Source organism: Carassius auratus, unplaced genomic scaffold, assembly GCF_003368295.1.
Source record: "Carassius auratus strain Wakin unplaced genomic scaffold, ASM336829v1 scaf_tig00037431, whole genome shotgun sequence".
NCBI lineage: Eukaryota > Metazoa > Chordata > Actinopteri > Cypriniformes > Cyprinidae > Carassius > Carassius auratus.
In genome coordinates this window covers 546-25,481 of record NW_020526381.1, presented here as the reverse complement: position 1 = coordinate 25,481, position 24,936 = coordinate 546, and the positions used below count along the sequence as shown (strand labels likewise).

The 24,936-nt window shown below is 37.0% G+C and overlaps 1 protein-coding gene across 2 annotated transcripts in view; it reads right to left on the bottom strand.

The window, feature by feature from the left end:
* The window catches only part of LOC113083233 (synaptic vesicle glycoprotein 2B-like), a 29,683-nt gene extending 21,403 nt beyond the window's left edge, over positions 1-8,280 (bottom strand). The window contains exon 1 of one of the 2 annotated variants that reach the window (XM_026254416.1): positions 8,257-8,280. The gene's annotated coding sequence lies outside the window, so the exon portion shown is untranslated. Of the gene's footprint in view, positions 1-3,407; positions 3,600-8,256 lie in introns of those variants that run through there. The other variant, XM_026254415.1, reaches the window with a different exon arrangement.
* Between the last annotated feature and the right edge of the window lie 16,656 nt (positions 8,281-24,936).

The window sequence follows — 24,936 nt, the reverse complement described above, 5'->3', positions numbered from 1 at the left end:
CCCTGAGTGCACCTGCACTGTGCGCTTTAGACCATGCACTTAGGGCCCCAGGAATGCACATTTAGAAAGCCAAATTTGATTTCATATTGACTTAAACATCTGAAAAAGGAAACAAATCACCTTTAAATTGACGCACTGCCCATTCACCCCAACCCTCTTTCGGCATTAAAGAACAAATGTCAGGATTTACTAAAGACACACTGTGAAAAATGTGCGATGAAAAGACATGGACACAGTCAATTGCATGTTTCCCTTTCAAAGGCAAAATTTATGGGAGGAGAGTACTGTTTGCTTGTTTGCGAACTTATGCTAATTTGTACAGCTCTTGTTGTTCATTATGGAAAAAATGTTGCAGCTTCTTGCACATAGTCAGTAGAACTTTCCACTCCCATATGCGCTTTTTTGGAATTAAAGTAAATTAAGATGCCTTAAGATGTGCACCGTAACACTTGCCTTAGATAAAACATGATGGCTCAACCACTTCAAATGAATTTTAAAACCGTCGATGTCCATAAAATATCTTTGTCCGAATGCATAATTATTCAATTAAAAAGCAGCACAAAGGGAATAAATCACAGAGGCTCAGGGTGAAAATCCGCCATGTTGATCTATTAGGGAGAACCCTGCTGTGAACAGGGCTCTAGTAAAATATTAAGGAGTCTGCAGACATTCATGCACTCGCTTAATTCAGGAACATTTCCTTCTACGGCTGACTATTAATACATAAATATGTTTTATGTATTTTTAATACTGCTTGTTATTCAAAGTAAGCTCCTTACTGACAAGGAAACTGAGAATTTGTGATGCTTATACCGAGATGCTTCATTATGGTGATGTTGACTGTAACACCTGTCATGCTCTCGACAGATGAACAGATAAAAAAAAGTTTAACCCTCATGGTTTCAGGAAGCTGGTTCAAACAAAAGAGAGGAAGAGTGAGAAACCATAAAAACGAAAAAGAAAAAAAACAGAGCTTTTTTTTTTTGTGAGTTTCAGGGACGTTCTGCTCCAGCATTTTTTTCTGCTCCCTCTTGAGATTCGCTGTCCAGAAAAAAAGCTTCTCTCGCAAACATAAAACACAAGCCAACTGTAGGACTGCAAAATTGCCATTACATTAACTGCCAACGCTGGGCTGAAAAAACAGAGCTCTTTTGCACAAGCTCACATTCAGTTTTGTCCATGTAGCTTAGTTACAGTTGATTAAAATATAAGCAGTAGATAAAGACAGATGGAAAGTTAGTTGTGAAATTGACTGTGAAGTCCCAGTTTAAGCAGACAGTACAAATTGGAACTAATTGTACATACAGTTTCTTATTAACCTAATTCTTTGTATAACAAGATCTCAATGATAAATACTATTAGAAATCACATCTTTGCTTTTATATTTGGATTATTGTAGAAAAAGAAGGTGGATTTAAATATATTATACTCAGAAATTGCTGGTAAATTTCAAAATGAATTACAAAGAAATGGCAGGTAAAAATCTGACTAAAGGTGAAATTTTAAATTTTGAAGTGTGTGTGTGTGTGTATGTATGTGTGTGTATATATATATATATATATATATATATATATTATATATATAAATATATATATATTTCACCCATCTATAATGACTTTTCTAGTGTTTGTCTATGGTCTGTGAATTTCAATAAGTATGAATGCATTTTTTACGTAAATTATTTAAAATATAGTGTAATGTTGCTTTTCACTTGTAATAGTGAAACACAGTAAAGTTTGAACTGACCCTACTGACCCGTTGGACATAAGACCCATCTTTTTAAACTTGTGTTTGTAGAGGAAATCTAATTTTTTTTCTTGAAAGTTATTTAGAATACAGCAAAATGTTGTTGCTCTTTGCTTATAATAGTACAGGAACCAATGGGGATGGAGCTTAGCAAAGCTTAAATTCTGTGGAATGGATTCAAACATGGTTGAAAATGGGTTTAGACTCCTTATATATATATATATATATATATAAAGCTAAAATATTAATTAAGAGCAAAGTGTTATTTTTTTTTTGTCTGCTATTTAGAAATGACAGCCATTCCAAATGAGCAGATTCCATGTGGGCCTGAATATACCCATTTACTGTATCCTTTTGGGAATTGTGTGTTATCTTGAAAATTCTTAGCAGTTGCCAACTCTGCTTTGGAGATTTAGACTCATATCTGACTGTGGAACATTTAACACTATAGTGCAAACATTGGTCTGAATTTGATGCAGTGTCTGAGCTTCGTTTCTGCTAACTCAAAGCAGTCTTCAAGATCTGTTTGGCCCTGCATTCCCTCGCTGCGAGGCGCCTCTAACAAGTCATTTTTCTATAACACGTTTTCTGTCTTTGATCACCAGGAATACACATACAGTAGAAACCACAGAAGCCACAGAAGACAGCTAATGATCAAATGTTATCTAGGAGAGTGAGTTGGAAACGTTTTTTCTAGGTTTGCTTGACAGGTTACGTTTAGTTACTATAATGAATAAGTTCACCTGCAGTTGCATACAGTAGAGTAGCATTTACTCCACAACTAGCTTCATCATGAGCGATTAACGAACAATTTTTGTATCTGAGAAAGACTATAATGGTTCTTCTGGTGCCCACGAGACATTTAGAGGCTATAAATAATGCATATGTTTTTATCCACTGCAAGGAGATCCCCCACCCTTCGGTACACAACTAGCACACACAATTTATAAATACACAACTTGCATTCGCCCACACATTTCTGAACGCACATGCTTGAGTGCACTGAAAGTGATAAACATCAATTTTATAGTTTAATCAGTTCACACTCTTGCATCATTGCACATCTCATTTTCATAAACTTAATGATGCTTTTCATGTCAAAAGGAGAAGGCCAACAGATTTCTCTTCTATTCTGTGAATATCTAAATACTAGAATTAGCAAAAGCAAGTTTTGTAATGCGTCCAGCAAAACTTCTCTCTGCGATTGATGAGCGTTCTGCTTTTCGAATGTGGTGACAATCGTGCACTTTATCATATTAGATTATTGCATCACTTAGTCGCTGCAGGAGAAATATTTTCACTGTGTATTGATTATGTAACTGCTTCCAAAATCTACTCAGCAGGAACCAGACGCTCATTGATTCGTTCTATAAACGGAGGCATCATCTAAATAGCTCAGTGTCTTCGGTTACAGTTTATTTAAAAGGAAAACTCCCTTTAGCTGAGTTTTCTGGGCACTGAAATCTTCAAACACGGTTCTTACCTTTAATATTTTATAAAGTTTTACCCTGCAGAGAGTCTTAATGTGCATTGCAACCTCTAGTATGGACTTTCCAGACAAAAAAAAAGAAAAAAAAAGAAGCAGAAATTATTTTATTCACTATGTTTCTATATCTTTATCTAGTACACAAGACACATAAACAAACAATCAACTTTCTTACCGTCAAATTATGTTGAATATGCACCAAAATAGTCCCTGTATTTTTTAAATGGTACAAATTTACAATCCCCCAAAAAGCTGAGAATCCGGTAATAACGGCCTGTGTTCAAACATGAGAGAGAGGGATCATCCAGAAAGCCAGCAGAGATGCTGAACAGGAAGATTAGGATGCGAGCGCTCCCACTCTCTCTCCCTCCCTCCCTCCCTCCCCCGATCCGTCCATTATAGGAGGAGCTCCCTGAACACGCCCAAGCAACTCACAATGGTAGCGTCCATGTCTACCTCTGCTCCTCACTCACTCCTGCATGTGCCAAAGCTGGCGGGAGGGAGCAGCTACTGTTTGTGATAGAAGAGAGAGAGAGAGAGAGAGAGAGAGAGAGATGGAGGGCGATATACTGTAGAGAAAACAAGAATGCACATCAGGGAGGAGGAATTGGGCTTGGCAGATGGACAGTTGCTGATGTGAGGGGGGGGGGGGGGGGGGGGTTCCCGGCTTTATAAATGATGGATGGGTTAATTAATATAATGAAGATAATTGCTTCATTATCTATCTATCTATCTATCTATCTATCTATCTATCTATCTATCTATCTATCTATCAACTGTCTATCTATCCATCTGTCCATCCATCCATCCATCCGTCTGTCTCTATCTATCTATCTATCTATCTATCTATCTATCTATCTATCTATCTATCTATCTATCTATCTATCTATCTATGTCTGTCCGTCCGTCCATCCATCCATCCATCCATCCATCCATCTATCTATCTATCTATCTATGTCTGTCTGTCTGTCCGTCCGTCCGTCCGTCTATCTATCTATCTATCTATCCGTCCGTCCGTCCGTCCGTCCTCCATCCATCCATCCATCTATCACTCTTTACAATAGCTAACCTGAGACCTTCACTATCCATCTATTTATATATCTATCTATCTGTCTGTCTGTTCGTCCGTCCGTCTGTCCATCCTTCCTTCCATCCATCCATCCATCCATCCATCCATCCATCCATCCATCCATCCATCTATCTACAGTATCTGTCTTTGTCCGTCTATCTATCATGTGTTAGCCAGTCTGTCTGTCTAACTGTTTATCTATCCTACATTCAGCTCATAAAAGAAAAAAAACACATCTCTATTTTTACCGTCTGCAGTGCTCTCACCTGGCAAGGTGTGTGTGTCTGCCAAAGTGCTTCAGGGTTTGCCATATGGAAGTGCTGCATCGTCTGTACTTAAGAACAATGAATTGCCTCGAGACTGATGCAAAAACCTCCAACAATTCAGCTGTGAATAAAGCAGATGCCGTAAACACTGTTGTTGTTACATCTAAATGAGGCTTTATGTAAAGCAGTAAAATCAGTATTGTGAAATGATATTGCAGTTTAAAAGAACCGTTTTCTATTGAAATATATTTAAAAACTGTGATGGAATTTTAGAAGCTGAATTTTAGTATGTCACATCTTCCACAAAAATATTATGCAACAAAAACAGTTTTGAGCACTGATAATAATAAGAAATGTTATTATTAAAATCAGCATATCAGAAGGATTTCTGAAGAATGAAGTGGCCCTGAAGACTGGAGTAATGGTTGCTGCTGTAGCTTGCAATCACAGAAATAAATAAGAGAAAAAAGTTGGTTAATCTCCAAAACTGGTGTCTGCATCAGATAAGCTTATTACATAAAAAAGAATACACAACAGAGCAATAGATCAGATCTTTCTGAACCAGCTCATATGGATAATCAACCATGTTCTTGCTGTATTTCTGCACCAACCTACTGCATAATGGATTTGGAACCTGCTATGATGAATACAGCCATGCAGCATTTATATGGTACGGGGGGGGAAACTTTCTGCCTGATCAAATATGGAGCTCCAGGAAGAGCAGTGTGATTCGAATGCTTCTTTCATGTCATCAGGCCTGGTTGGTTTGACCTGCTGCTGGGCCATCATTATAAAAAGTGGATGTCCCACACAGGAAAGGGAAAAGCTCACTAATCCCACACCACATAATTCTGCTTGCACGAGGATTAGGGTCAGACACTGGGCACAGCCCATGACCAGATTCAAATCATGCACCCTTGCCCACCCCTCATCTGCCATCATCATCAAAATCACTGCACCCTGGAATTAACCAAAGCAAGGGACTTTCTGAGGTTGGGAAAACACATTATATATTGTCACATCTATCGAGTGATTGTGTTGTTTCTGAGCCGAAGCCTTGTTCTGCTTGGGTGGAAATAAACGGTTCTCCATCCACGTGAGGAAGACAGAAACATTGCTGGTTGTGATACCTCCTCAGACATCTTTGACAAAGAGAGCGTTTTAAACAATCTTCACTTTAAATAAAGAACGAAGGAAAAGTAAAGGTGACACTTTCCAATAAGGTTCCATAATTGGTTAACGTTCTATTCCACAGATAACTAATAAATGAAACAATCAATCAAATAAATAATATTTTCATTGAATTAAATGTTTAAATATAAAAGTATTTTCAGAACTATAGAATTTATAATGTAGGATATAAAAAAAATGGACACTCGTTTTGAGATTAAATTTAAAAATCTATAATACTACCAGATTACTTGAATATGACAGCAATATATTGTGCAACCCTATAGTAACTGATGTGTAACATATAAGCAAAATGCCATTATGAATCGATAAACACCTAATATCCATTCTAAGACCCAAATAAAGCAAATTTTCCTCATAGCCCCATTGAATTATTACTTGGTGCAAACATTTAATTTTTGTGACAGGAAACACTCCGACAGGCTTGTATAGTGCAGAATCATTGTGCTTATATTTCCACACTGCTTAAGTACTCTTCTGGCTCGGAAACAACATTCCTTGTCCATCAGTTAGGAATGATGGGTCAAGGATTGACCGAATGCAGTATATTCTGCAAAGCATTGGCCTGCGTTTAACGAGAATTAGATTTTTGGGACAGGCAAATCAGTCTACAGCACTTAGTATCCCTGGTGAATCAATAAACGTGAAACCTCAGATGCTGAAAGCCAGTGATTGGCTGATGCCTCGCATCATTCAAATTAGAGTCCCGCCCTCTCTGAGTAAAAACTCAGATTTTTGAAGTTAGTTTTTGATGGCTTGAGTTATGATGGACGTTTGGCAACCCTCATCAGCAGATTAGTAAAAAAGACTTTACATGAATCAAACAGGACCAGTTGTCAGTGAACTTGAGTAGATCATCGTTAAAGTCTAAAAAGGACTAGGAAGAGACCCCCCCATTTCCCCATGAGATATAAATCAGAATGGGACCAGCAGTAAGCACTTTGCCGAAGCTCTCATTGGCTCTGGATGATCCATCAATAAAAACTGGTGATATATTGCAGAAGTGAGAACATGGAGCTGAGATTCACTGCAGCGAGGGACCTCAGAGCATTCAGTCATTACAGTTTCTTAATAGAACAATTCATTATGAAGTCAAAGACATAAAGTAATGTAGATTCAGCTGTAGATGTTTAAAAATATAAGTCATGTGTCTTGAAAATTAGTAATGTGGCTGAAAAATGGGAAGGAAATATAATCGCAAAAATTACAATATATCAACTGTTGCTCTCATAATTCTGTACTGACAGATTTACAGGCTGTCATCAAATTTCTGCCGGCAATTACTTCCAGAGCTGTCCAACACATTTTACTGACATCTCCTTGAAATCTGAATTGGAGTTTTGTGGCTTTTATATGCAAGTGTACACCTAAAATTTGGCAAAATGTACTGAAAGCGCATAAGCAAATGTACAATTTACAGTGTTTACTTGTAATGTCTCAAAATAAAATGTTCTGAGAAGATTGAGGTTGGTATAATTTTTTTAAATGTTTTTGAAACATGCATTTATTTGTTTACTTTTGATCAATTTAATGCATCCTTTCTGAATAAAATATTTATGAATGTCAAAAATTTCCTGTTCACAGTGGCATATACATTTTTTTTTTAAATCAAATATTCAATGCTCCTGAATGAACATATCCTCTCTTCCTATAATATGACTTGTCACCGACAAGCAAATCATAGTTTTGCTAAGCTGACACCTAAACTGTTTTCTAAAGGTTATTTGCTAATCCAAAAAAAAAAAAAAAAAAACGTGTGTCAATAGACATTTGTCTAACCATTTCATAAGTTGAAAAATGCGTATACTGCTATCAATATCACCAACCTGTTACTTTTTAAATGCAGAATTCATCGAAAACACAAACAGTACCTGGCAACCCACAGAGAAGCCAGGTGCACCCGGTCTGCATGCGGGGGTGGATTATCTTTTCAAGCAACTGAATAGATGCTGGGCTGCTAAATAAACAAACCACAGAGGTGATGTCTCAGCCGCCTTTGCTCTCTTGAAGCAAACAGCACATTAGCACGTCGGTCTGGATGTCCAATTATCGTATACTTCAGTATGCATTGAGCTAGCAAGATAAAATACTTGCTAAAGACTTGTTAATACAGTACAATTAAATTTACATTTGGCTTAAAATCTGTTTCCACGTCAAAACAACGTCTCCATACACGCCCACGTGACTTTTATTCACAATACAGTCATTATGTTGACCATATGTCTAGTACAGTTTGCCTAAAACTCAGTTTTAGCGTTGGAGCAGCTAATGGTTTCCACTATTTGTTCACATTCACCAGTGGCGGTTATAGACATTATAGAAAGTTTAAGTCTGGTCAATTCTACTAATGAGAGATCTGACATTTAGCGGACTCTCAGGACTTGTAGCACTTCTGCCTTTGGTGTCTCAGTTGGATCCTCTTGCAGAAAGGTCAAGCCGAGTGACTGTGACTCAGATTGGAAAGGTGTTGATGATGTATGAAACAGATCCGGGTTTACCTGGTTCACGTCTGGACTGACTTGTGGAGGGGTGGGTGTCTCATATATAACACCGGCTCATCAATCCCATCTGAACAGTCTTTATTTAGCTTCCTTCCAAAGGCCTTATACAATGATACATCTGACACAAAGGCAAAAAATAACAAAAAATATATAAAAGTAGATAATCATACAGATATTTGAAACAAACTACAGATTAATAATTATAAATATTAATATGATGCTTTTTTATAATTCTTTGAAACCCATGTATATCTTCAAAAATTAGGCCTAAGGAAAATTAAACTGATTTTTAAATTGATTTTTGAAGAGTTTTAAATTTGATTTTTAAGAGTATTCTGCTTGATTTCTGCACAATGTATACACACTATCACTCAAAGGTTTTTGGAAAAAAGGATGCATTCAGAAAGGATGCATTCATTTGCTAAAGTAATGGTAAATACATTTATAATGTAAGAAACTATTTTTATTTCAAACAAATGCTGTTCTATTGAATTTTTTATTTAACAAATAATCCTGAAAAACAAGTTGCCACAAAAATATTAAGCGGCACAACTGTTTTCAACAATGATAATAATTATAAAGTTTATTGAGGAGCAAATCAGCATATTAGAATAATAATAATGGATTATATTTGAAAATATATTAAAATAAGTTTTTTTAATTATAATAATATTTTACAATATTACAGTTTTTACTATATTTTGATCACATAAATGCAAATTTGGTAAGCATAATATAATAAAATAAAAATAAAAAACATATGGTTTATATATAATCAAATGCACTTTAAAATGAAGTCAAGCCACAGGTGTGTCCAGACTAATTTCTTGGAAAACAAACACAACCGAAACATGCTGTTTAACTGGTATTATTTAAATCATCTTCAAATGATACTCAAAACATCTGTACATCTAAAATTTCTTCATGCACATTGATTCGTTCACCTTTTGTTGTCTCAATCTCATTGCACTAGTAAATTGCTCTGGCAACTTAGAAAACGTAAAAAATAAAAACTCTGAAGAATTACCTGTTGCCGAAATCTTTACCACACAAGGTGTTCCTTTTGTTTTGTTTTGAGGGGTTCTGGTCCAACAGAATGATGCAGAAAGAGGGGGGAGAGAGTGAGAAAGTGAAAGAGAGAGGAGGGGTCTGGCCGTGGAGTTCCTTGATGCAGTCTGTGCAAGGACTGAATGCTAATCAGACAGAGGCCTTTCCCCATGCTTACAGCAGTGCACATACATCTTGTCAGCCCCTGCAATGATACACACACACCCACACACACACACACACACACAGCCACATACACACACATTACAGATCCAAATCCAGATCCAAGGGAATCAAATTAAAGCATTAATAACTCCAACTGGTTACTTTTGCTTTATTCATGGTCAAATAACACCAGCCTACATGCACATATTAACATTTTATAGACAAACAAATGCATATGTGACGATTCCCCCCGGGGACCGATCATCTTTCATCGCCGCTACAGCAGCTCTGGGGGCAGATGTTTTAAATGATCATTTAAAGGGTAAATCACACTTGCCTGAGTGAAATCTTTTCTGAATGGCGAAGGCGTAGGCTGCTGCTAACAGCTAAATAATTCAACAATATTGATGTGACAGTACACAAGCTTTGCCTGGCATTTATTTATCATGCAATATTAGAGCTTGCAACATGAGATGTGAGATTATGATGCTCTTTTTAACAACAGCCTGTACATTTCTCTGTAACTAAACAACAACAACAACAACAACAACTCATGATAAATAAATGAATTAAAATTGAATATGTCTTTAGAGAAAAAAACAACAACAACAACAACAACAAAAAAACAATATATATATGTATTGCTGTATTTGTGCTTTGACATGATCACTATAAAAAGTACATTGTTTTGAAAGGCAGTGTTATAACATTGCTTTTTAAATATACTTCTATCATAATAGTCTATCATATTCTGATGTAAACAGCGCCCTCTACTGATTAGATACAATACTACAGGGTCATTTTTTTTCTTTTGCACGTCGTTATAGCTACATCAGATTTGGGAGAATCTGGGAGACAGATCTCCCAAATCTTATTAAAATAATGAATCGAAAGGCATCCAAAACAATGGTGAAAGACTATGTATAATTTATAGGTTTTCTCATCCATTTTAACATTATGTTCAAATGTTGAACAATTATGGTTTCAGTGGATGAAAAATAAAAGTTTACCGTTACATTTTACATGGCTGAACACGTGGACGTTAAATATTTTTAATGAGTTGAAAATATTTAAGAAACTACTTTTACTTCAGGAAATAGTACCTTACAATATACAAAACAATATTAGGGTACAGCTAAATTAATACTGAACTCCTCAGAGGTTATTTTCAATACTATCCATAACTGAGATGTAAGATGGAAGCAGTTGTGTTGATTGTTGAGGATGAGGACGACAAATATTAAGAAACATCTGACCAGCAGGGTTCTGAACACTATAAGTGATCAGAGCATTTTATGTGGAATTCATTAATATTTGCCTTCTGTGAACATTTGCCTTATAAGGTGTATAGCTATAACCTACGTTAACATTTATTAAAGCATCTCAAAAATTACTGTCTTAATGCTTTTGTAAATAATTAAGTTAAAAGAAAGTATATGAATTCTGAAACTATATTGATTTTCTACCATATTGGCAATACCAGAAGTACACAAACATGTCATATTGTGAGTCTGTGCTGGGCTGCGAGTTGTCGAGATCAGTGTGTTCTGGAGCAGCCCAGCATGACAGGAACCGGGGCCAGCGTTCCTCGTGCGCTCTTATTTATTTAACCCAAGACAAACCCCAGAGAGTGAGAGAAAGATAAACGGAGTAAGAGAAAGAGAAAGAAAGGAGGAGTCTCAATTCATTCAGAACCCAAAGAAAGCACCAGAGACCTTGATAGACAACAGACACGTGGTAGCAGTGAAAGCAGAGGAGACTCTTGGGCCTTTTCTCCATCTCAGATCTTGGCTGCACTGATAGATAAACAGTTAGACAGAAAGACTGGCTAACACATGATAGATAGACGGGCAAAGACGGATACTGTAGATAGATAGATAGATAGATAGATAGATAGATAGATAGATAGACAGACAGACAGCCAGACAGACAGACAGATAGATAGATAGATAGATAGATCTATCTATAGATAGATAGATAGATAGATAGATAGATAGATAGATAGATAGATAGATAGATAGATAGATAGATAGATAGATAGATAGATAGATAGATAGATAGATAGATAGACAGACAGACTGGCAGACATACAGACAGAAAGATAGATAGACAGACAGACAGACAGACAGACAGACAGATGACGGATGGACAGACAGACAGACAGACAGACAGACAGATAGATAGATAGACAGACAAACAGACAGAAAGAAAGATAGATAGATAGATAGATAGATAGATAGATAGATAGATAGATAGATAGATAGATAGATAGATAAAAAACAGACAGAAATACAGTCAGATAGACAAATAAATACATATTAACAAAGATGAACAGATAGATAGATAGATAGATAGATAGATAGATAGATAGATAGATAGATAGACAGACACACAGATAGATAGATAGATAGATAGATAGATAGATAGATAGATAGATAGATAGATAGATAGATAGATAGATAGATAGATAGATAGATAGATAGAGAAAAGCAAAGACAGAAATAGAGACAGACATAGAAATACATATTTACACGGGCGACCGGAGATAGATTTAGAATTGGTCCAAGTTGTAGTATTTATTCTGTCCACACGAGGTCAGTCATATTCATTTGATAACTTTTCATAGGGCATTGGATATGTTTCAATATGAAACCTAAGACAAAAATCTAAATGGGCAGCGTGGCTTTTTAGACAGTCATCGCTTAAAAGTAGATCCAGGTATCGTTCCTTCATTAATCAAACAAATAAAAGCATTTAAATGACACAAACCCAAACTACAGCCTAAACCATAACTATAGTCATATCATATTAAACAACACCCAAATATAGGTATTCATGCACGGTAACACCTCGTTCAAGAGCGAGAAATGAGTAAATATTCACGAGTCCTATTCAAGCTCGTGATGAATAAACAGAGAAGCATGCGACAGACAGGGCCAGAGAGACACCTCACTGCTCCCCACTAACCGCTGCTGGTCCCGCCCTATAATGAGACACGCGGACTAGAAAGAATAGAAGTTTCTACAGTCTAACAAGTGATATGTGTCTCTCCATTCTGGGACCGTTTTACATTCGTCAAAACCCGCAGCGCAGAATAAAAGTTCCAACACTGTAACAGGCGGTTTGTTTTGGTACATTTTAGAACGCTTTTACTCCAGACAAACGCCGTAGCTCAACATTGTAACAAAGTAGCTGGTCTCGCGACGTTCATTGGAATAGAAGGACAGCTCAGCGTGTTCGCGGTTACCAGTCAAACAGTCAAACAGTCCCGAGGAGACAACGCTGGATGCTGTTTTGTGAGCGTTTAAAGGGAATGAGAGTGAACGAGGAAAGCACGCTTTGAGCACTGCAGCGTTCGAGGTAATATAAGAAACCTTGAATTTCCAAAAATAATAGCTGTAAAGTCATTATAGTGGTCTCTAGTGGATTCGAGCTGGTCTTAAACTGGATCCAGCGTGTCACATTTATTTATAACACTTTTATTTATTATTTAGGGGAAAGGGTGTTGATGCTTAACAAGTAGGCTATTATGGTATATAATAATATAAAAATTGTTGTTGTAAATAAAATGATAAATAATTATGTCTTTATATTTCTAGAAGTCAGTATAATCTTCTTATGGCAGTAAATAGTCACACTATTACATTTTGTAACAATAGTCACAGTATATATATTTATTATTATTATTATTATTATTATTATTATTTAAGTAATTTTACTGCATGTTAATTCAGTTATTATCTAGTCTACCAACTACCATGTCCCAAAAACTAGCTCGACCATCTTAAGATGGTATGACCAGCTGGGGATCATATTCCAAAACATATCGATCAGCTTTCAGAGGGACATTTAGAATTTGCAATCCTCAGTTCAATTTATATGCTTTAATATTTATATTTATATTACAATTATTTTATTTCATGTTTAATTGTTCAATTGTTTATGTGAACTTTTTGTAATTTTGTTTTTACTTATTTCTTAACCTTATTTTGTCTCATGTCCGAACTTGAAAGAAACATGGTTTATAATTAGACAAAAAAAAAAACTAGTTAAACAAAATTGTTTGGATTATACACTTTTTGGTGACAGGTGTCTTTTAGACAAACATGCCTTTGATGTTGATCTGAACTCATCTCAGCAGAATGTTTATATCAATAGCCCGGTTTGAACCCCTGCTGTTATTCTAATCATTCCGTGGCCTGATATAGAAGGTGTTCACATTTAACTCGAACCTTTCCTCTTCAAAGCTGTAAAATGTTAAGAATTGATCTCAACAGATTACATGACTTGATCTGTGTTGAAGAAAACCATAGCATGTGAAAAAGACAGAATCAAAGACAAAGGCAGAGTTGACTGTTAGTAAACACAAGATTGCGCCTTGCATTTTGTTATTACAAATATGCTTTTTTGTGTGTTCCCCAGACTCCACAGTCCTAGATTGTTGTTCTTGTGTCTAGAATCTTTGGAATTCCCAGGGTGTGTTTTGTATTTGGTTGTGTGTCGTTCCTGGCATCTATTATTCATTTAAGCAGTGGTTCTCAATTGGTTTTTGCTAAGGACTTGTATTGGACATCAAGTACTAACATAGAATATTGAACAAAAGTTAACAAAAAATCCTTAACATTTAAATTTTATTTTAAATGTACATGAAATACATGCTTATTTATTTGCTCTTCTAACTATGCCTGATAGTTTTGTTTTATTATTTTCATTTAGCATTGCCCGTGACTCACCAGTTGAGATCTGATTTAAAAGTTTCTGTATGTAGCGCTTTTGTTCCTTTTGGAATTGCTTATGGAAATCTTGCTTTCGCTGGCCAGATCTAAAATCTAATAACCTTGCAGATTTTTTAATTTCCTCAGCACTCTCATGGTATTTGCCACATTAATGAGCCACACATGAAAACTGGAATACAGAAATAATAATGGAAGTTTGAGTTTTTATTGTTAACCCACATTCCGGGCCTGTGTCTTTCTCGAAATGCAGTTGTCAAACAGTGAAAGTGTCCGCTAGCGATTATGGAGATGAAACCACTGGCAGAAGAAATCCAAGAGGGTTCATCTGTATCTCATTACAGAGAATGCAGTTTTAGCTTCTTTCTGGTAGATGTTTTCTGTCGAGATCTTTACTGAGTTGACTGATTAGAATTCTTGGGGGATTGATCATTTAGGAAAGATTGCACCGCAGCATCACTTACAATCTAATCTATGTTGGTGGTGATCATTGACCCAAAAAGGCATGATTAGCTTAGTTTTGCAGCATGGTTCCAACTTGGCCTATTTTTTTTTTTAAAGTCTGCTATGTGCATGGGAGGATAAAAGCTTTGTTTTAAAGATAATTTTTACTCGCTTTCAGATTCTGCAAATAAGAACTGAATATTTGAAGAGCCTCTAGCAGCTCTTACTGTACTTTGCAATCCAGTCAGCACAGTGGCATATGGAATGACATCCAGTATCCACACTTGTATGTTGTTGCAGCTGCTTATGCTATGCACTCTATGCTCAAAAGTTTAGTGTAATTTTGTGTGAGTGTGTTTTTAAAGAAAGTTTCTCATGCCCACAAAGGCATTGTTTATTTGAATAAACATTCAAAACAGAAACATTGTAAAATCGTTTTACAATTTAAAATGACTGTTTACTTTTTGTTATTCCTGTGATGGCAAAGCTAAATTTTCAGTATAATTACTCTGGTCTTCGGTGTCACATGATCCTTCCAAAATCATACTTATATAAAGTATGCTGACTCTTTGATGAATAGAAAGTTCAAACTAGCAACATTTATTTATTCACTTTGGATCAATTTAATGCATCCTCGCTGAATTACTAAAAATCCTACTTATCCCAAACTTGTGAACGGTCGTGTGAAGGAATATTCCATGTTCAATATAAGTTAAGATTAATCTACAGCATGTAGCCTCTGCCATTTTGATGTTGATCACCACAGAAAATCTTTCAACCCTTCCTCTCAGGTGTTTTTTTTTTTAAATGGTGATTTTAAAGGTCATGTGCAATAACAATGGATAGGGTCAGGCAGTAAAACATTAAAACACAATATATTATTAAGAGTATAGCCACAAAACCTAAAGATCACAACAAAGAATTACACTAAATGTATAGCCAATCTTTCAGAGTAATAATTTAAATTTGTATTGAACCTAAAACACTCCTTAAGACCAAGGCAAAAAGCTGCATCTAGACAAATAAAGGGAATAATCTGTACTCTAAGACACAGTTTCTCTGTGTTGCATTTGGAGAAACAGGTCAAGAGAGTCCCATTCGCCACCTTTTAGTAATCAAAGAGCTCCATGGTTACACATATCGCAGGAAGTCCAATTCTCCAGTGGAGGCTGTAGGTTTCAATGTTTTCCAGACATGCGAAGGATTGTGCTGATGTGGAATCAATAGAAATCGAATATAAACCCAGTCTTTTCCAGTATGTTCAGCCTGCTAATCATTCAGTTAATTCTCAGTTTTTTGAGCACTTGCAGACTTTAGAAGTGCTTTTCCAGTTCTGAGTATCTCTGTCAGTGACGGATATCACATGAGTCTCCCAGGCCTCCTGCTTTTTAATAAAAGCAGCCAGGCAGACAGAAACTGTGGCCATGTTCTCTGATTCAGCACATACTTGAGAAAAGTCCAGCCTTTTAGACTCAACTGGTTTCAAACAACAGGACTGTTCGCGTGAACATCCATCGATTGCCCAGAAATGCCAGATATTTTGTTTGCTAGAGGAAGAGCTGTGTCTTATTGCTAAATCGCATGTACTGCATGCTGTTTCAGTTTTGAACAATGAAGAACATCGTCAGTTTGATTGATTGGTTTTAGCATTCAGCAAGAGTATGTTCTAGTAGTTTATGGAAAGAAACACATTTTAGAAAATGTTTTGTCCAGATTCTTTTTGCAGTGTTTTGCCTCTTGTTGGCCCCCAAATTTTGCTGTGCAATGCTTTTTATGTGTTTTAACATAAGTTTTACAGTTTTTTTTTTTCATACAGTTTTTTTGACTCCACAAATGTAACACGTTTAAAATTAAGCTTTAGAAAGACACTTGTGACATAACGTTTCCTGTAAAGTCCCTGCCACAGTTCACCGTGCCTGAAAAAATCTAAACAAGAGACTTCTTGTTGTTCTAAAGTAAAGGCATTATGTAATTTCTCCGCAAAGAAAAACTATTTGGTCTGTCAGCTGTAACCAAAGATTGAAAGTGCCTCATTATTGTAAATCTGAGGATGCCTGGCATGTGCAGGAAGCAAAATGTGTCCTCTAAGACAGCATGTGTGTACAGTAAGTGCTTTCAAGTCTATTAGCGAGGCCCTTCTCTTTGTTGTTGTACACCTGCCAAGTGACCCGACTCTCCCCTTTCTGTGTGACGTCAAATCTTTTATCTTTATCTACCCTGAGGTCGTCAATGCACATTCAATTTTGCAGAACTGGGTTGTTTGCAAGCACCAGACATACACTTTGCTAGTCAGCTTAAACTCAAAACTTAGCTTAGGCCTATTTGCTTTCATAACACGTTCCTTGCCTTACTTTGCATGATTCTTTAGTGCACATTATTACAAATAAAAAGTCTTTGTCCAACCCTAACTTGTCTAATCCTAACCCTAACCCTAACTTAAATCTAATAAATAATAACATCATGGTCAAAAGTCTCTTCAAAAGAGTCCCAGAAATGTGACCCAATATGGAATTAAAATTGGTTGCAAATGCGGTTTCATTTTTCATAAAGTTCCAAGGAGTAATTTCTACCAAATCCCTTTGAAATGGTGCATAGTGTAGAGTTTCTCATTGACCAATCCAGTGCTTTAGAAATATCTCAGCTGTGCTTCATTCCCTTAGTTAGTTGTTGACAGTGAGCTATATGCATTGGAACAATAGGCCTTAGGTGGCTACATTGAAACTGGGTCATCAGCTGTGCGGCTAGATATGACCGTCGGTAACCTCTTGTGCAGGCAGGGCCTAGTGTTCTTCATGCAAACACACACCTCTTTGTAAGAGCACACATCTGCAGTTTTAATGGTGATTTGCATCTGGCCGGTTTCCTGTGAGCACTCGAGCACTTTGCAGGCTGTTGCTGTCATTCCGGCTACTTTCTGGCTCATTTGTACAGTCAGTTATGGTGACTGGAGAGATTATCACGAATTTGAAAGGCAGTGCCTATTGGGAACATTTATGGTTATCACGATACGAAAATCCACGCCTTTTTCTTTTTACATCATCAAGTAACAATGTTTATTGTAGATCGTGATCTTGTTAAACAGAGCAGAAGTCCTTTTTAGCTGCTTATTCATATAGCATCTGACATCTGATTATTATTTTTTTATTACCTTTTTTGTCTTTGAAACAAGCATTGAGTGAGCGGCCATTTGTTGCTGGTTTTCTTTGTTTTATTGTCATCACTAGTCAAAATGTCCATGTTTGAGTTTTAAGTATTTTAAGGAAGAAAAGATTTAACATTTTTTTCATCCACTGGCTTAATCTCCCCAAGATTTTTACCATGGTCCTCAGCTGACTGGAATGTAGTCAGCAGAGAATTCTTAACCTAATATGACTATATTTAGTCTTTGGGTGTGGGTTTGGATCTGGGAAGATTTTATCTTCTTTATCTTGCCGAATATGTGTTGAAAATTGCCTTTAATAAGGCTTGCGTTATGGTCATCTTGACTTACAATGCAGCAAGCCACTTCCCTCTGGGAATCCAAAATATTCATTCAAATGTCCCTTTGATCAGTCTGGTATGCTGTAAATGTTAAATGTAAAAGTTTTTCATCTCCAGATGTTCACAGATTAGAATTCAGGATTCTGGGCTGTATTCACACTATAACAGGGTTTATGCTCTATTGTGAAAACACTAAAACTTTCATGAAATTCTTATTTTATTTTGCAACAATTTGGGCGGAGGGAATTATGTCACTTCCATGAAGTCTAGAATCCAAAATTGTGCAAATGTTACTTTTTGGTTTTGACATCACCTCGAATGCTGGGTTTTAGACATCTGGACTGCATTTCAAACATTAGATCGTAGAAACCATGCTTTTGCGAAATGCAGCACATGGTCGTTTTATGAAAACAGGATTGACTGAAATGTCTTTATATGTAAGACAGTACACTTGTGCATCACATAATGCAGCATATATGAAAATTTGCCTCTATAATAATCAAAGGACAAATATTGACAAATGGTGGACTTTGCTTATCTTTACTTGATATTGCAGTGTAAATATTACTCTGATGTCACCAGAGTTCACATGACCCATCACGCCTTGAAATTCAGATGCTTTAATAGGAGTCACTTCAAGAATTAGTTAGAAAAATTTGATATTTGGTTATGCAGGACCCTTTTATCTTGTCCTGGATTTGAAAACCCACTCTAGTGTTTTGAGGTCACAAAATGCATGTTAAGCACCAAACCAATGATTAAATCGTTGAATCATGCTTCAGTCAGGTTAGATTGATAAAGCAGACCTCTGCACTTTGTCTTCCTCTGGGTACAGCAAGGAAGCAGAACGCACAGCTTAGTTTTGCATTTCGACTGTCCGGGATCTTCTGTGGCTCATATCCCCCTCGTGGAATCATCCTGTCAGAGGTTTGTCAAATGTAGCTCTCTGCAGCCTTGAACCGAGTCTGTATGGTTGAGCTTTAATGATAAAGAAAGACGACGAATGGATGTATGCTGCGACAAAAATAAGGAATATTTCAACCTACCATTAACTTTGAACTTTGACTCTGATTTGTTCAATGAATCAGTTCACAAATCATATTGATTTTCCAGCTCAGTCCATTAGATAGTCCACAAGATTATCACAAAATGATGACTTAAATTTCAGTCTGTTTCATACCAGAATATCTGTTTGACTTGAAGAAGACTTGAAATATATGGCTAATGTATGTCGGTCCCTTGTTATGATTCTCTTATTGTGCTTTTGCATTTTTTTTTTTTTTTTTTTGAAGCTTGAAAGCTTTAGTCCACATTTATACTATTCTGTTAAGATCTCTTCATGCTATTTCAGCAGATGTCACATTTGCCTTTCCCTCAGGATCTTGACAGTGTTAACTTCTATCTAGGGAACGTTTTTGTCTTAATGTAGACACCAGTGAGAAACTAGCAGGAAGCAGTGGAATGCTCTCTTTAAAAGCCACGAACACCAGACAAGAATGCTGCGGTGGTAGTTCGATTTAATTGTTTGCAGCTCTGTCCTTAAAAGTTGCCAGATTGCATACAAACATGCAGCTTGGACCTTCACTGTGCATGTGCCATGAAGAGTTGTGAAAACTCACGCAACTCAGTGTTTTTAGTCAGTCTGTTATTAATTCAATTACATTATGGTACAATCTTTATGAGTGATGATAATAAAATGAACTGCAGGTTCTGTGTGAGTTCTGTTTTTGCATGTCGAGGCTTGGTGTATTTGTGAAGTTCGTTGACCCTGTGAGTTTGGGGTGGTGCTGGTGTGGTGTTATTGTGCGTTCAGACAGGGCCTGTTTACTATCAATGGTGTACTAAGCCCCATCTCTAAACGCTCACCTCGTGGACTTGGTAAAAAGCATTGTTGGCTTTTAACTGGCTGATAGTTGCTACACAAAAACCCTTTCTGGCCATACAAAGGTCCCACCTTTCGGTTTCAACTTACTGTGATACAACTGAAATGTTTTATGTGAATCCATGGCAAACATATTCCTTTTAAAGTTTTCTTATTTATCATGGAATCAGTGGCTGCTAAGTGAAATCTCGTGCTGGAACGGAGGATGTCAAAAGCCAGTTGCTTGCAGTGACGGTTAAATGTGTTCGGATAGAAAGAGTTTGTTTAGGCCCGCTATATTTTAAGCTAATGAGAGCTGCCCTTGGAGAGGTGGAAGCATGCCCTTAGTCTGAGCTTTGGCTTTCACCGTTTAAAGATGGATGATGGTTAAACAGTCACTGAGCATAACCTTTACACGGAATGGAAAAGTTAAACTTTTGCTTCAAGCTGCAGGAGGGTACCATCATTTGAGTTATAATTATAGCTTTTTTAGGATGTGTGGCTGCTGCTTCTTTAAACAACTGATTTAATATGATGATTTTTTTTTTTTTTTTTGGATATCAAGAGTTTGCAGGATATACTTGTTGGTTGCTTGCTAGTGTTTGCCAGGTTTTTTAGTTTTCATATTTGTACCACAAAAATCTGACTTGGATCTGGCAATTTAGCTGGAGTTGGCTCTTTTTTTTTCATATTTAGTTGGCAGTGGAGTCTTTGGCAGATTATTGTTGTCTAGATGTTCTTGCTTTTCACAACTGATACAAAACAGATTATATTTAATGTTAATAAATGTTTATTTTAAGTTATAGCCAATAACCCATACATGTTTATGTGTTTTATGGATATTTGTATCATTACTTATATGACATTATTCATTTAAACCAGTTTTGCAGTTTAAAAAGTGTGTTCAATATATAAACAGTTAATTGGTTAACTTTATATTAAAGAGACAAATTATTTCCCTGCATAGTTCTGCAATGTGGCAAATAAATATAAATATGAGAAATATGCATAACAAAATGGCAAAATGTTGTTTAAAATAGTTTTAGATTAAGTATTTCAAGTTGCACCACAGGACGTAAACTTTTCCAAAGTATTTTATGTCAGCTAGCTATTTTTTTGGAGTCCTGCAGTAAACATTCTGTAGTAACAAATGGAAATTGCTCAAGTTTTGAATAAAACAGGTTTATCATCTCAACACTACCACAATCCTCCTGTTGTCAGTTCACCATTTCGACTGCCTGATTTCCATCTCGTGTCTTTGGTGCGGCTTTGTGTTTAGTGGGTGGCCAGTCGCTCTTGCACTGACCGTGCAGGGGGGCCGTAAAACAATCCACCAGTTAAACTTCAAACTCCATGAAAATCCTCCTCCCCTGATTTTGTCCACACACGTGTGCACAAGCCAAAGCCGATGATTTTTGTTTTAACTAAACCTGAGAGGCCGTGCATAACCTCTGACAGAATCTTAAATATGTTGTCATTTTTCAAAAGCTTTTATTTTGTATTCATTCTGCTCTTATCTGTCGTTGTCAGCAGTTGTGTTTGTTGGAAATCTTAGCTGGAAAGCATAATATTTTCCCTTCGGACTGGGCCAGTGTTTCGCTTATTCATGGGAACGTCTCGTTCTCTGGTTACACAGAAGTGTGGTGTGAGCTTGCGGCCTGTCTCACTCTCACTGATATGCTTGAGCTGGTTTTGTTTGTCGTTGGCATGGAGACTTCGGCTGGAAGACAACTGTCTGCTGTGGGATGTGCGATTTTATTATGTGAATTAAAATTGTTATATAATACATTATATTCATCTAAAGGTTCATTACTAAAGGACCTTTTTTTAATCTACCAAAATAATCGAAGCTAGTAACTCCCTCTTTAATTTAAACACATTTTAGTTTAATTTTGTAATTTTGCACCAACAATTTCTATTTCTGTTTACATAAAAATATAAGTCAGAGTGCAGAACATTAACATGTTTTCATTGTTGATAGTTACTAATAAATATCTTAAAAAAAGCAGTGGTCATTTTTCTTTTTGTTTCTTGCTTGAAATGGCAGCAAGTCATTTTTGTATTTTTAGAAGTCATGTCTGGTCCATAGTACTGTAAATCCATGTACATAAAGCCTTATTTTTATGCTTGTTTGATAATACTGACCACCATGAGCTTGGTAAACAGCGACATCAAACCCTGAACTAGTCGCTGTCTTGGCACTGTGTGTGCTCTGTGTTGAAGTGTGTGTTCTGCAAAGACTAAATATCCTCTTAAATAGGGGTTAGAGTTACTTTAGCTTCACCACCACAAGTATTTGTTATGGTTGATACAAGGCTTTACTATGGCAACTCATGAGTGTCATGAGCCTTTTTATTATAAAACATTATGGTGATTTTTTTCATGATGCCTCTGGAGCGAAGATTTTATTGGAAAAGGTAAAGGTTACATAAACCATTTTTCTGTCAATATGCAAGTCAGATGGTTAGTTCATTTTATTTTATGTGGGTTGTGTCTTTCTCGTTGAATGGAGAAAAGCTTGACTTGTTTGCACTACAAAGCCTATCCAAATTTCCCAAGGGGATGTTCCACTGGGAGAGCAACACATGCTACATCCTGTTCATGTCACAGGGGCAAGAGGGCCCTCTCAACCCTCCAACACAAATGCGGTACGACTCCGTCATCTTCCACAGGCCTTGAGAGTGACGCCCCTGCCATTTTGGCAAGGTCCCGCAAATTAACGCAAGGCCCTGTTATGCGGATTGTTCATGCATTCCTCCAGCATGACTCTGGCATGCACATTTATACTGCTAGTTCTCCATGCCTGTTGTAGCCATTCAAATGAAAACCCTTGGCTATGTTCGGAATGAAGTGCTGGCTTACTGCATACCAAGTATTATTTATTGAATACAGGCCACTACTTTTTTTTTAAATGCCATTTGCAGGGTTGCCAACTCTCACGCATCTGGCATGACACTTGGACTTCAGCATGAGATTGATGCTGAAAGCGTGAGAGTTGGCAACCCTGCATTTGAAATCGTATGCATTATGCAGTTAACATTTTATTCAATAGCACACTTCCTTGTAAATTTGTGTTTCTTTTTTTAATGTGCAAATGTATTGAGTGTTTTCTTGCATGAAAATTACCAAAACCAGTACTGTGCACATGTAGCATACTTGCCGTACTTGGTGTCCCTGCTCGTGGAGGGCCACCTTCCAGTAGGAAGTTTAGCACCAGCCATAATTAAACACACCTGAACCAGATAATCAAGGTGTTCAGGATTGCTAGAAACTTCCAGACAGGTGTGTTTGAGCTAAACTCTGCAGGAAGGTTGCCATTCAGGAGTAGGATTGGACACACCAGCCATAAAGTCCTTTAGGAATGGTAGTGTGTGCTATTCTGAACCTGCAGGTTCTGTGGAGGTTAAAATCGGCAGAAATGGGAACAATCCATATTTGCCCTATGTTTCACACTTTAGGCATTGATGTTAACTAGATGTGATGAATGCGACGCTAGCTAAATCGCCTTATCTTGTAATCCTGTTGAAACCTCTCACTTGCTTCCAGACGTCTATGCTTATCATAGCACAGATAGACCAGGAAGAGCCTTTTGTTGTGACTGTCTGTATGCCATTTCCTTATTGGAATCATTCAGGAAGTGACTGTATTTAAGCTGTATTGATTTTCTCTGCCACTCTGGATAATATTTAGTCAAGAATATAGAGAAGTGATAGAAAAAAAACAGTGCTTGCTTGACATTCCATAACAAATGTGCAAACCTGTTATTTTCAGGATATTGATTGGATTCTGCAGCTGAATACAGTGTTTTATTTGGACTTTTGAAAGCATATAGCTATGAGGTGAAGGGGACACAGAATTCTGAGAGGCTGAGCAGTGTTGACTCAGACTAAACAAACAGGTGTCTGGCCCTGGCTGCCGGGTGAGGCCAACTTGGCTCCTACTGGGGCTTGACAGAGGAAATTAAATTTCTCATGCCCCTTAAAGCATACAAGGACAAACCAGAGGTACATTACAAGGGCTGATATGTAAGTTTATGTTTGTTGATGTGAAAGTGAGTGTAACAGGGAGCCAAACTGAGATATACACTTGGTTTGTGTTGCAATGTGCTAGCTGTACAGTGTTTCATTGTTATTGTTAAAGGAAAATGCCACCTTCTTTCCATAATCCATTGTTCTGCCCTCAACTTACGTACATTGACATGTACCTCTCCCGTCTCAGTGCGTGCACTCAATCATTGAATCGCGCTGTGCCACTTTTTCCGCTTAGAAAATCGCCATGTTTATTTTTTCCCACCATACTTACTCGTGTAAGTACTCATGTAACCGTAGGGAAAACATGGGCGTGTTTGGTGGCTTCTAAATTCATCCCTGTTTGTTATCTAAGGAATTAATGGTACTAAGATAAACGCTAACATAGTGGCACCGTGCGCTACAGTGATTAAGTGCACGAACTGAGACGGGAGAGGTACGTATCAACTCGTCAAAGTTGAGGGAAAACAGTGGATTATGGGAAGAAGGTGGCATTTTCCTTTAATGTTTAGTTGTTTTTGGGTTTTTCTTGCGTGCGGTTCTGCCATTATTCATAATCAACATGTGATTGTTGACTTTAGTTTGTTTTATCAGGCCTTTTTACATATAATCACATGGACCTGATCTCATCTCCCAATGTGACTTTGCTCTGCTGCAGTCAAAGCAGTGACTCAGAACATTGCCCCCTCTCTTGGTTTGAACTTGATGACCTTTTGTTTGGGAATGCTGTCGTTTCCTCCATGTCGACAAACGACAAAACCACATTTTCACTGCTGCTCATAAAACAAATACCGACCATGATTCCAGCCTAGCACAACTGTGGTCTCTAAGCCAATGAACCTTGTGCTTCCCCTCAACATTCCCACTCAAATGTACATAATTTGTGTACCAACATTTTCTAATCTAAACTGTATTTGAA